Source organism: Protomyctophum bolini (genome assembly GCF_963924005.1).
Source record: "Protomyctophum bolini genome assembly, chromosome: 12".
Taxonomy (NCBI): Eukaryota; Metazoa; Chordata; class Actinopteri; order Myctophiformes; family Myctophidae; genus Protomyctophum; species Protomyctophum bolini.
Genome location: NC_137873.1, coordinates 10539791 through 10554219, shown reverse-complemented (window position 1 = coordinate 10554219; position 14429 = coordinate 10539791).

Below are 14429 nucleotides of genomic sequence, written 5' to 3'. Positions count from 1 at the left end.
CCATTATGACTGATATTTAAAATACAGATCCGGGAGAAAATGTATTCCTAATAGGAATATGTAGTTTTGGGTAGCACTAAAACTGGCACTTCTCACACCCACACACACACAGACAGGCAGGCAGACAGACCCCTAATTGCTCCCGATGTGCAGCTTGGTGCCTTGCATGGTTTCCTCCGCCATCTGTGTATGGATGTGTGTGAATGGGTGAATGTAACGCACAATCTATGTAAAGCGCTTTGGATAAAAGCACTATATGAATGCACCATTTACCTTAACCACTAGACCAGTGGCATCCCCAGAAATCCATTCATAATCTCAAACAACTCTTAATAGTCCAGTTAGGTGCACTAACGATGAGCACACCTTGACGTATGTGTGTGTGTGTGTGTGTGTGTGTGTGTGTGTGTGTGTGTGTGTGTGCCTGTGTGTGTCTCTGTGGCATTAAAAGCACATTCCTCATCCTCAAGAGTTTTTAATTAGAAAAGTAGAGCGTAAAATGTTATCTTTTAGAAGTAATGAGGACGGGACTGGATATGGAGTATACTGTCAGTTGTTTTGGAGTTCATGCATTTTATATATAGTTTTGCTGCTGTTAATCCTGGCCCACTATTTTCTTCAATTCTTACTTTTTGGGAGGAATTTTCCATTCACCGTTGAGGCATGCAAGGCGACACAAACTTTGTCGCGGATTCAAGGCTTCACTAGGGTGAGTAATGGGATGGAAAATAAATGGCAATTTGGGGGCCGAAGGAAGAATCCCTTTTAAGAGCACCTGGATGCTGTTGAGCGTCATATGGCATTGAGAAGCAAGTGAACGCCGCGACGCGTGTGTGTGTGTGTGTGGCATTGAGAGTACGTACCTCTCAAGGGGAGGGGTGGGGGAGGTGGATGCGCCCCCTTCTCCCTGAAATGTTGTTAGTAGCAGAGATGGAGAGGCTGGCCTCCCACTGGTCTGACAGTTGCTCAAACAGCAGAACAAAAGAGAAGCACTCTGCAGCCCTGCATTAGATGATGGGAATCCACTAACTGTCCAGTGTGGATCAATCCACCACTATTGGAGATGGGCGGGGGGGAGAGGGTGTTAGGGGGTTGTCAGTGTGAGAGCCAAGGACAGACGGTTATTACACGCAGCAAAGAGGGTTGTGGGATGAGGGTGTTTCTTTTCTCTGCATAGTGCAGCTATGAGTCCGCGAGGAGGAGATACCGAGTTTACTTGATGTGGGTGATGGTGCTTGTGTATGTGTGTCGTTGCCTCGCATATAATTTAGTTTGAACGCCGTAATAACAGAATAATTTGAATGTCAAGGAGCAATCACTTTATCTAATCTTGGCAGTGGTGTGTGTCGATGGCAGACGTTTTTGACAATCTAAATTGTCTCTAAGTAAGTGCAACACTGGCAGGACTGGCAGGTACTGTCTGGTCTTCTCTGTTGTGGTTCTCAAACCTTTTCATGTCCAGACTACTAATGTCCCCCCCCCCCAAAATAGCCCCCAAAATAAAAGTATAACATTTGGATATAATGATTAAAATTACTTTTGATGCTGTATTACCGTAAGTTACGAAGTACATTTACTCGCGTATTGAACACTTACTATTGAAGTGCTTAATCATCATAGTACTTCTACTCCACTACATCCCAGAGCAAATTATTTGACCGCTTTAGTTGCTTTTGCAGATTTTGATGATTAATGAATGCATACAGTAATCAATTAATACATGATATGTTTTATTATAGGTTAAAGCTACCCAGCAGCGCACCAAGTAATTAAAATCAGCCCCACCTTCACCATCGGCAACATTAAAGTGAACGCATTTCTAATTACAATACGATAAGGTGATTATTGTGAAATGAGCCATATGTATTTTGAAGCCATGCGTGTTACTCAAGCGGAATATCCAATTCAAAACCTTCAGTTGTAAGATATTTTTATATTGTGGTATTGGTACTTAATTAAATATAGAAATCTGAGTACTTCCATGGCTGAAAGTGAGAGCACACCTGCTGTGAGCAGTAGACTCAAAGTGCTGTATTTTGCGTGTCTTAAGTACCAGGTCTTATTCCCTATAACTTGAGTAAACTAAAGACATGGAGGCGTGATCAATGCTCTTTGGCCACTCAGAATAGCCAAATGGTCTTTAGTTTACTCAAGTTAGGGAATAAGACCTGGTACTTAAGACACGCAAAATACAGCCCAAAGTGCGCTGCATGGAGACCCCTCAGGGTTCCCTGAAGGGATTCCAAATGGATCCTTATCTTACAGTAAGTGTGTGTAACTCTGAGAGAGAACAAATGGAACTAAATGGACCCTTACCCAGGCACGTGCACACATAGACATCAAAGGGGGCTTGAGCCCCTGCCCTTTTACCCATTTGTAAAAAAAAATCACATCTGTGTGAACTGAGTGGTGCAACTCCCCTCTCCCCCCCTCCCCCTCCTCTCTCTCTCTCATTAGCAGGCAACAGTGCTGCACGTGTAGCACTATCTCTCTCTCTCTGTTTCTGGCACAACAGCGCCCCTACTGGTACTAATAGTCATACTGGTGCTCATGGCCACATACATAGGCGGACACGGACATTGCTGTTCCTTGGAGTGGTTGCACCACTCAAAAACCTCCTGTACAACCACTGTTGTACAGTGTACACCACATCTTCAGTAGCTAAAGGGTGCGGGGTCGCACCCCAAATCTGCTATTTTCACACCATAACAAAAATACACAACAAACATGACATAACACACATTCTCTTCATTCCCATGGTGTATGGAAGCGTCCTCCCACTGAGGCATGCTGGGAAGTCTCACCACGGGATGCAGCTGCTACAACACATTGGGTCAGTGAACCAAGACCAGCGACATTGATTGAGTTCCATTCCTGTGGCTGACACACACACCACTCAATAAAATGTTGTTACTACTTAACCATTGTTTTTCGTGAACCACCGCAATGTTAAAAATGTCATTTAGATTTAGCATGTTATTTAAGCCGATGCTATATAGGTTCATTGTTTTTAACTGGGAGTCTATAGTTTCAATTAGATTATTATTTTGATAATTGGTTCTTTCTTGGTTTACCTGTGCTCCTAATAAATATAATAAACTTTATTTATATAGCACCTTTTTTGACAGTGTCACAAAGTGCTTAACAATATAAAAACAACAGTGTTGCAATAACAATCATACAGCAGGCAGAATAAAATTACATTATCAAGGAAATTAAAAGCATACATTGGTAATGGGTTTTAAAGGGCTTTCCTATACAAGTGGGTCTTTAATTTAGATAGAGGGGAACCTATGGATAAGTGTGTTGCTTATTGGGGTTAGTTAGGGGGTAACCTATGGATAAGTGTGTTGCTTATTGGGGTTAGTTAGGGGGTAACCTATGGATAAGTGTGTTGCTTATTGGGGTTAGTTAGGGGGTAACCTATATATAATAGGGTCTGCTAGATGCCTAAATTGTAAATGTTGCAGAGTCAAGATATTCTATAGACTCATCCTAGCACGTCTACAGTATACAATATTATAATATGAGCTATTTGCTCACATTCATCACCAATGTGGTATACATGTACTGTACAGTACGTTTGCCCCCATGAATGCCATAAGATTGACTGTTGAAAATCCATTGTACATTCCTGCACAATGGCGTGTGTGCACGAAGGTCTACAACGCTGCATGGTTTGGAAATATGTGTGTGTGAAAGCGGTCATTTTTGGACGTGTGTCCAGCTTCTATGTGTGGCTCCATTTTGTCGGTGGCTTTGGCGTGGTCATGCGTTTCCCCCTCGTTGATGGCAGGAGAGCCCGTTTGATTCCCTCGGTATGCATTCACCGCGCATATTGCATGCCTGCTGGTTAGCGCATCATTGTGTGTGTGGGGGCTCACTGTCCCTGTGTGTCCCTGCTGAAAGAATGGAGGGGCGTCAGGCAGAATGCCGCTGTGGCCGCCATCCAGGACGGTGTGATTGGCTTGCTCTTTCAGTGTGGTGTAGTTTATCTCATCCAGGACGGTGTGATTGGCTTGCTCTTTCAGTGTGGTGTAGTTGTTTATCTCTGCCTGTCCGTATGTCCTCCTTTGATCCATTCATTATTCCTTTAGATTAATTTTGCTCCTTTTCCCTCTCTCTCTCTCTCTCTCTCTCTTTGTTGGACTCTGCCTGATAAGCACTAAGGCCCCATATACTCTGTTGAAGACAAAAACATATACAGTATATGCTTATATACTGTACTTACTTATACTAAAAATGCCTATAATGACATGCCCAAAATAGAGACCCCAGGTCAGTGGCGGAAAGTAACTAAGTATACATTTAATTAAGTACTGTACTTGGGTACAATTTTAAGGTATTTCTATTTCTATTGAGTATTTCCCATTGATTGATTGAATACTTTATTGGCAGAAATGTAATCAGTACAGGGTACAGTCAAACAGAAATGTAATCAGTACAGGGTACAGTCAAACAGAAATGTAATCAGTACAGGGTACAGTCAAACAGAAATGTAATCAGTACAGGGTACAGTCAAACAGAAATGTAATCAGTACAGGGTACAGTCAAACAGAAATCTAATCAGTACAGGGTACAGTCAAACAGAAATGTAATCAGTACAGGGTACAGTCAAACAGAAATGTAATCAGTACAGGGTACAGTCAAACAGAAATGTAATCAGTACAGGGTACAGTCAAACAGAAATGTAATCTGTACAGGGTACAGTCAAACAGAAATGTAATCTGTACAGGGTACAGTCAAACAGAAATGTAATCAGTACACACGTCCTTGCAGTCTTGTTTCCATTGGGGTCATTCATTTCCAATACTTTTAATACTTGTACTCATGTAGAAAACTTGAGTTACTAATTACTTTGTAGATTTAGCTTATCATATTATATAAAATAAACATACAGTACATTAACTACTTCAGCCCTATACTGTATATATTTTGGCCATTTGAAAATAGACAATCTACAAGTTCACAATGCGACACACTGAGCTTGTAGATCTGCTATTTTCAAAAGACATTCTGCATAATGAGTACTTTACTTTAGGTACATTTTGACACAAAAACCTTTGTACCTTTGCAATATTGATAATTTTACTTTTTCCACCACTGCCCCAGGTTGAAAGTGCATCTTTGAACATTTCACATGCATTAGTGTGTGTGAACGTGCACATGCATTAGTGTGTGTGTGTGTGTGTGTGTGTGTGAACGTGCACATGCATTAGTGTGTACTGTGAACGTCACTGCGCAAAAAGCTTGGAATACGGATGTGTATACCGTATTACAGGAAACTCCCGTTAATCTTTCCAACAAACTCCCGTAAACTCCCGAATTGTACCATCACACCTGTATTACCGTAAACTTGAGGTTTACGGGCAAAACACAGTTCCCGTAATTGCTCCTCTTTTCACGCAGTGCGTGCACATGCATTAGTGTGTGTGAAAGTGCACATGCATGCATTGGTGTGTGTGAACGTGCACATGCATTAGTGTGTGTGTGAACGTGAACATGCATTAGTGTGTGTGAACGTGCATATGCATAAGTGTGTGTGAAGGTGCACATGCATTAGTGTGTGTGAAATGTTCTTTTCACAGCGTGGGATTTGTTCCCGGCATATCGACCTGCCGCATCGCTCACTTAGAAGTCATCTTCACTGCATGGCATCACCTCTGTTTGAAACAATAATGGCTGCTTTGTTACTACAGAAGAAATCTGGAATTCAAACAAGAATTGCCAGCTGTACAGTTCAGTTTAGGCTGTCATTTAATGTTGCCAGTGTGAAGGACGCAACCGAAAAGAAAACAACACAGAGCCTCCCCACCCCCAAAAAAGCTAATGGAAATCAAAAAGCTGCCAGAGCATGCAATATTGAATATGCAAATGGCTTTCTGAATTCAATTCCATATTGTGTGCAGGGTGAGAGTGAGCTTTTGTCGCAAATGACTCTCGGAGGCAAGACTGCAGCTTGTCTCCCGGTCTCGTACAGTATTTGTGCACGTGTGCTATTGTGAGGAGGAAAATCACTTGATGCCTCATGCCTGCCTCCCTGGCTCTTTGTGTGACTGTGCGGTCGGTGTATAGTCAGAGCTTCGTACTTCTTTGGGCCTAACTTGGCCCACATTTGGCTGAAAATAACTGACTTTCCAACTGAAAAATGTCCTGTCTTGTCGAGTCTTTCTAACGCGTCTCAGGAGGAAGTCTAGCCAGGAGGTTGTTGTCTGTGAGTGTCTGGAGGTATTATCTCGCAAGCTTCACCAGATTCCTTGTGTATACTCTGCCAGTAGGCCACAGATGTTTTTATTTATTTCCCCCCCCACACATTCTTTTTTGTACGTTTTTCATATTGGAAGTCAAAGGGGTGAAATCAGGCTGAAACCTTGGGGTGTTGATGTCTAGATAGATATATATACAGTATATGTCATAGACGACATCATTGATGCATGATGCCTGACGCCACAGGTCGCTCCCATGAAGTCAGGGATGCACCGTTGGAGCCAGGATGTTCCATAATAGTATTAAAAAGATAGAGACTGAACCGGAGGAGCGATAGCCCGAAAAGAGCCACCAAAATGTGGTGCCCAAAATGCGTAAAGTGCAAACGAGGGCTCAATGTTAAAGCCCAGCTGCGCGGGGTTTTCTCATAACTCCGCGGGTCCGCCTGCAGTCCCTACTCTGACCAGTAGGGCCGAGCGCTCTATTCCGTTTCAGTGACTTTTCAACGAGTAACACAACTGACTACGCATGACTTACAGCAGCAGCTACTTTCAAAATGAGCAGCTCAACAGGATCTACCTACCGAAAATATTATACCATTGCTGAAAATTGTTTAAATATGTACCTGAGGTGGCTTTGGAATAACGGAGCTGGCATTACATATAAGACAAATGCTCTTGGAATGGGAAATGGAGGGGGGAGAAATTGAATAGGTATATGGTTTTTTTTTGTATTTAATTTGTAATGCTACAGACGTTTTTGTGCACAGCAACACTCGAAAACACTTGAAAACAAAGTATTGCATTGTGGGTTTGAGCTGACAGGCCCTTTTGATGTCAAACAATCAAGTCACCTTAATTCAAGTGGCCAGATTTTATATTTACATTAAATATAAAAGGATCATGTCATGTGATCTACCTGCACATGCTTTGTGATCATACTGGTGGATCGCGATCTACCCTTTGGGCATCCCTGACTTACAGTATAGCCTTTAACTTATAGCCTTCCCTGTTTTGGGCACGTCTGCACAGGTGAACATTTTCATACATTTACTAAGCATTCGTATACATGCTCATTCGTACAGGGCTTAAAGCTGTGTTATGTAACCGTTTAGTGAATAAGAAATAGTGCAGCTTTGTGTGCATCAGTCGAACTGTGTGTGTCTGTGAGAGCGCTATATGTATACAGTAGGTTTGAGTACACAACATAAATATGTGTGCCACCGGTAAGACATGTATAATGCAGTGTGAAAGTCTCCCTGTGTGTGTGTGTGTGCGTGTGTGTGTGTGTGTGTGTGTGGTTCAGTGGTTCTGAACTGTGGGTAAGGACCCCCATGAGGGTCCCCAGATGATGTTTTTTGGGGGGGTCACCAGATTACTTTTAAGACCCTATAGAAAGAAAAGAAAAAGACCAATTCTGCATCAAAAGTGATCGAATTAATTGGCCAAATTGTCAAAGACGCAAACATTTAGAAAACAGCCGACCTACAGTACAAGCCTAACAACGCCTCGCAATTGCATTGCAAGGCGTTGTGTGAGCTTTCTATTTTATTTGTCACTATATATATATATCTGTGGAACCGAACCGAGTCAAACTAAATGTAATGCCTCAACATGATTTTGGTGGCTTATACGGCCTGAAAAGGTTGAACCTGCTGGTGTGTGTGTGTGTGTGTGTGTGTGTGTGGCGGTGTGACTGCACGTGTCAAAGCGTGCATGACTGATGTTTACCTACAGCAGGCTGGCATCACGCCTCCGTCTCCTCTGAGGCCCGCTCCGTTAGGCTCGGGGGCGCCGTGCGGCCTGCTGCTCACACAGCCGTGATGCTGCCTCTCATCACATCCACTCACCCACTGGAGGAGGAGGAGGAGAAGAGCCTCCATGTATACCGTTACACACCATGCCTCTCATGGAACATATAGGCCATCTACAAGCTTGTATAGATCTGCTATTTTCTGGGGAGGGGGAGGGCGGGAGTTGCACTCGCAAACCTGCCTATACCCATGCCGAGCTGCCTGTGATGCTCAACTACTGTCAGGTGTCAGCAGGAGAGGGGTGTAGGTGTGTGTGTGTGTGTGTGTGTGTGTGTGTGCGCGCCACGATGCGAAAGAGCAATAAATGACAGGGCGCATCACATCAGCCTGGCTCGCCACGCCGGGACGGGATGGATGCGGAACGACCGACTGAACGGATGATGACAGGAAACTGAAGATGACTCGGATGTCAGACGGTGAAAAATATATATTAATAATGACGCCAACCTCTCTTTGTGTCCTGTTCTTTTCCCAGGTAAAGTGTCTAGGAGTGTGTCCCCTCCAGGACAGGGTTAACGTTTCTAGGAGTGTGTCCCCTCCAGGACAGACAGTGTGTCCCCTCCAGGACAGACAAGGTTAAAGTGTCCCCTCCAGGACAGACAGTGTGTCCCCTCCAGGACAGACAGGGTTATAGTTTCTAGGAGTGTGTCCCCCTCCAGGACAGACAGGGTTATGTATTACCCTGAACTGTTGAAAACACTACATTCTGTATGACACAGTTCACCTCTCTGTGTCCCTTTGTGTCTCTCTCTCTCTTGTGTTTCTCCCTCACACTTTCTCTCTCCCTCTCTTGCTCTCTATCTCTCCCTCCCTCACATTTTTCCTCTCGCCATTAGAACTCTCTCTCTCACACACTCTCTCTCTCTCTCTCTCTCTCCTTTCTCCCCTGTCTCCCCCCCCCCTGTCTCCCCCCCCCTGTTCTCCCACATGTCCCTAACTGTCTTCCTCAACAACAACGCTTTGTTTCTCCACAACGAGAACAATGCATTTGTTCTCTCCTCCACCTCTCTCTCTCTCTCTCTCTCTCTCTCTCTCTCCTTTCTTCTCCTCCTGCCCAACCCTCCATCATCTCTGTCTCTCTCTCTCCGTCCATTTGTTTGGTGATCTCTGTGACATCTGTGCCATGCCAGGGGCACGAGGGACAGGGGCGGGGCGGGTGATGGGAGGGTTACAGGCCCTGTCATTGTCCCCGGGTGAACCCACAAGAATATCAATAGTGTTTTTCTTGAGGAGTGAGCGCCCGGCGTTGGCTCAGTAACCTTTAACTTTTTGATGATGTCAGGCTCCTTTTAGCGCCCTTTATAGCCCGGGCGGCTCTGTGGCGGCTCTGCAGTGAGTTAGTGAGTTAGGACCCTCCACTTCAGAGCACAGAGGCTGCAGTGTAGTGTGATGTAGGAGGCTGCATGCAGGGGGTGAGTCATGGTACCCAGGGCCGTCAACTCCATGAACACCAGTTTTTTTGGCTTGACAACTGGCACAACTCTGAGAGTTTAACGGTCCAAATATAAACCAGCGGACCTTACATGAACACTGAGGAGTTTTATACTGTGGAGCAGATTAAATGGTAAATGGTGCATTTATATAGCGCCTTTATCCAAGGTGCTTTACATAGATTGTGCACTACATTCACCCCTTCACACACACATTCACACACCGATGCCGGAGGAAACCATGCAAGGCACCAGCCTGCACATCGGGAGCAATTAGGGGTTCAGTGTCTTGCTCAAGGACACTTCGACACTAACTCTGGGGGAACCTGGGTGCGAACTGGCAACCTTGCGGTTACCATCCCGCCACTCTACCCCTCAGCCACCGCCGCCCTAAGATAAGATGCAGACCCACTCCAGAGGGCCACATTGCATATACTTGTCATAGCAAAAATAGCCGATCTACAAGCTCGGATCTTGAGCATTTAATGTGTGTTTAGGGCACTAAACGTGACGTCATTTAATGTGTGTTTAGGGCACTAAACGTGACGTCATTTTATGTGTGTTTAGGGCACTAAACGTGACGTCATTTAATGTGTGTTTAGGCCCTAAACGACGTCAAAAGAACCAGTCACAAGATGTATTTATATTGGCCACGTATGACATCTCACGTCGTCAATGTTTGTACTGCAGTAAACAAACATTAAATGACGTCACGTTTAATGCCCTAAACTTTAGGGCATTAAACGACACGTCATTTAATGTGTGTTTAGGGCATTAAACGTGACGTGATTTAATGTTTGTTTACTGCAGTACAAACATTGACGACGTCATACGTGGCCAAAATAAATACATCTTGTGACTGGTTTTGTTTTACACAATAACAACACACTTAAAAAGGAGCGAGACGCCCCTCACTTCATACAAGTGTGACTTTTCCCCCCCCTCATGTGCGATGAGAACTATGATCTGTTAAATGATCTGGTTTTTTTAATCTTGAAAGTGTGAGAACTACACATTCAGAGGTCTTAATGGGTTAATGCATGTTTAACCCTACGCTCCCCGGTGCCTCGGGTCGTGAACCTATCAGAGTCCTACAGTGTTATGTATTATACCATGGCTCATTTTCCCGGTCCGGCGACGCTAATGTCCTCGTCCATTATTTTCCGAGGCCTGGCGGCAACGCTCCACAAGTGGGTTCTGGGTGTTTAAGAGGCCTCTTTATGATTGCTTTATGATCGTAGGATGGTTGTTTAGCCGTGGCGCGCACACTGAGTGGCTCGTACTTAAGGACCAGCGACTGTGGTGCAGCGCCATTGGATCATTGCTCCTGTCATTAGCCGTGTGACCATAATGTGAACTGGCCTCTGTACAGTATGTGTGTGTGTGTGTGTGTGTGTGTGTGTGTGTGTGTGTGTGTGTGTGTGTGTGTGTGTGTTTGTGTGTGTGTCTCTCACTATGTGTCCTTGTGTCTCTCTCCATCGCCTCTGTTTCCTAGTTGGCTCTCTCCCCTCCGACCCACCACAACTAGCCCCCGGGCGGTTTCGACATGCTCCGCATTCACAGAAAGCCTCCGCTCGGCTCGGCGCTCCCCAGAAGCCGGAGCACGACATTCCTCTTTCTGTAAATCTTGCCAAGTCGCCCGTGTGATCAGGGCCACACTCAAGGCTTTGACAGATGTGCTAAAACATTGCCGGCAAATTATATACACGGATAGACTTGACAAGATCCCTTAAAATCTACGAGTTGGGATGCGTTCCCAGACTCCGATTATCCCCGGCGTATTGCATACATGCTCGGCACGGCCTGTTCCGTCGAAGACAATTCAAAGTCAAAGAAAATTACCATTTGACTGAGAGAGAGAGAGAGATGCACAGCACATAATTTCTTTCGTTTGCTGTATAATGACTTTGCACAACATAGGCTGCATAGTCTTAACCCCGTGGGAAACGCACAGCTCAGACAGCCAGCCAGGTGACAAAGTCTCAATCTCGTGTTAGCTCAACCCCGAGGTACTTTGCCTATTCCACGTCAAGTCTAATAACCACCATCGATCTGACGACTTGTCCCCCTCGATATCCCCTAATGTGCAGCTGAGCGCTCATGTATTATTTCAGCCACATCTCTCGGAGTGGCTTCGCAAGACTTCTCCTCGCTTCCCGGGAGTTTTCCCTCGGTGTACCTTTGCTGCACCTCTCTGTCTACCTCTGCCTCTGCATAATTTAACAGCAGATCATCTCTCTTTCTCTCCGCCTGCATTACTAGTAGTGCCGCATCATTGAGCGGGCCTCGCTCTCGATCCAGCTCCTCTCCTCTCTATCTGATCCAGCTCCTCTCCTCTCCTCTCTATCTGATCCAGCTCCTCTCCTCCTCCTCTCCTCTCTATCTGATCCAGCTCCTCTCCTCCTCCTCTCCTCTCTATCTGATCCAGCTCCTCTCCTCCTCTTCTCTCTATCTGATCCAGCTCCTCTCCTCCTCTTCTCTTTATCTGATCCAGCTCCTCTCCTCCTCTCTCTATCTGATCCAGCTCATCCTCTCCTCCTCTCCTCTATATCTGATCCAGCTCCTCTCCTCCTCCTCTCCTCTCTATCTGATCCAGCTCATCCTCTCCTCCTCTCCTCTCTATCTGATCCAGCTCATCCTCTCCTCCTCTCCTCTCTATCTGATCCAGCTCCTCTCCTCCTCCTCTCCTCTCTATCTGATCCAGCTCATCCTCTCCTCCTCTCTCTATCTGATCCAGCTCCTCTCCTCCTCCTCTCCTCTCTATCTGATCCAGCTCATCTTCTCCTCCTCTCTCTATCTGATCCAGCTCCTCTCCTCCGCCTGCCAACACACTGCTGCTGCAGCCACACATGCAGCCCCTGCACTGTGTCAGTCGGATCGGTGGCCGGGACGAGTCCTGGGCGCCTGCCATTTCCCCGCACCTGCCAGGCTCATAAAGAATCCCCCTGTTTCTCTGGGGGGGCCCGAAGGCAGGATCTGCCATAATCGTTAAGGATGTCGCAATTTAGGGGAGCCCAAGCCAAAGCTTAGACAGTTGACGGGCGCCAACGACTTGGCAGATGGCGCCGCTTGTTCCGCTGATCCATCAGTGGGGCGTTTGAGGGAGGAAGACGAATGAGGGCGCGCCGTTTTATCACCATCGGTACTATAGACGGTCCCGTGCTGTGGTTTGTCTGTAACTAAAGGTGAAACGCAGCGTTCTTATGCAGAACATTTCACTAATCTCAATAGTAGGGGGAAAGAAAAAAGAACATAGGTTAGATCAAGTATACAAATGAAGCTGGAAGACTAATTAAAGCGAGAGGAGGTGCCGCCTGCGCATATATGCTACAGCATCCTCGGTGGGGGAACGAAAGCCAAAATGTTAAGTCATGATAAATATAGCGCACGTTGATGCGATGAGAACAAATGGAACCAAAACTGGAGTGCTTACTGTAGCCAGGGGAACATTACACACCATTAATCTGCGGCGGCGTATTCGCCATTACGGCTCCAGCAGCTAAATAAATGCATATTTATAACGGGTGACAAAATGATGGAACGAAGTCCCCTGAAAAATGGGGCTTTCAGAGAAACTCCCATCCTCTAGGTTCTCCCAGCTCTCTATCTATATCTATGTCTCTCTATCTCTTGTTGCCCTCCCTCCCTCCCATGTCTGTGCTTGGTAACCGGCGTGCTTTGGAGACCTTGTCTCTCGCTTGTCCTCATATCAACTCATCTATATATAGCAGGACTCTCCCCTCTTTCTCTCTCTTTCTGTCTGTCTCTCTCTCTCTCTCTCTCTCTCTCTTCCAATATTACTGGAAAAAAAGAGGAGTGGGAGTCTCGGCGTGAATACACAGCTTTGTCTGCGAGGGGAGGTGGCGAGAGCTAGAGAGAGAGAGTCAGATGGGGGGGGGGGGGGGGGTGAGAGAAGGGAGACGAAGGAGAGGTCAGGAGAGGAAGAAAGCTCCATTGACATTCAGCCACAGACACCAGTCGGCCCTGGCCCCCTCTCGCCCCATTGTCTCCGAGGGAGCCAGACGTCAGAGAACGACAGGAATCCAGGAGTGAGGGAGGAGAGAGAAGAAAGACATCGGGTGTGAAGACTCAAGGCTTTGTTTTAAGGCTCCCTGCATGGCCTCGGTCGCCCGGGGGCAAAAGTGCAGGGCCAGGCGAAGCAGAGTGGCGTGGTGGTATGAGGGGCCGCGTTGACCCTGGCTTTGGACCCCCCCCTCCCTCCCCCCTCCCTCCATCATGTAAACACACACAGTCAAACAGACACGTGTCACAGACAGGCTAACACCTCCCACCCCTTCCATGTAAATATTTACACACAAGTTGTGATCACACAAGTGACGGTTGGCATTCTCTGCTGACCCCTCCATTTGTACTTGTTTGAGTGCAGCGTTGCGCTCCGAAAATATCCGATCTACGAGCTCACAACGGGTCACGCTGCAACAACGTTGTGAGCTTGTATATCCGCCCGTTTTTGGGTTCACGACACCAGCATGCAACTGAGTGTAAATCAGGCCACAGTCATCAGCGCCACCAGGCACGGACCGATTACACATTTAACTCATTGCGTTCGTCGTGTTGCGTCGACTCGATTTCTGCACGGTTCGCCCCCCGAGTTCCCTGTTCGTTTGTCCAAATTAATTCGGCATCGAGACAGACGCTCGGTCTTTCGGAGTTTTGTTTAGTACGTCAAAGGTAGAATGTATAATTGATGTCGAGTCGACCGTCATTGAGAAACGGAGAGGCGTGGAAGAGGGCTGACGGTCGGGTGGAGGAAGGAGAGAGAGAGAGACAGAAGCAGTGGCGGAAATTAACTAAGTACATTTACTTAAGTACTGTACTTAAGTACAATTTTGAGGTATTTGTACTTCCAATTTCCAATAGTTTTACTTCTACTCCACTACATCTCAGAGGAAAATACTGTAGGCCTACTTTTACTCCACTGCAATTATTTGAAAACTTTAGTTACAAGTTACTTTGTA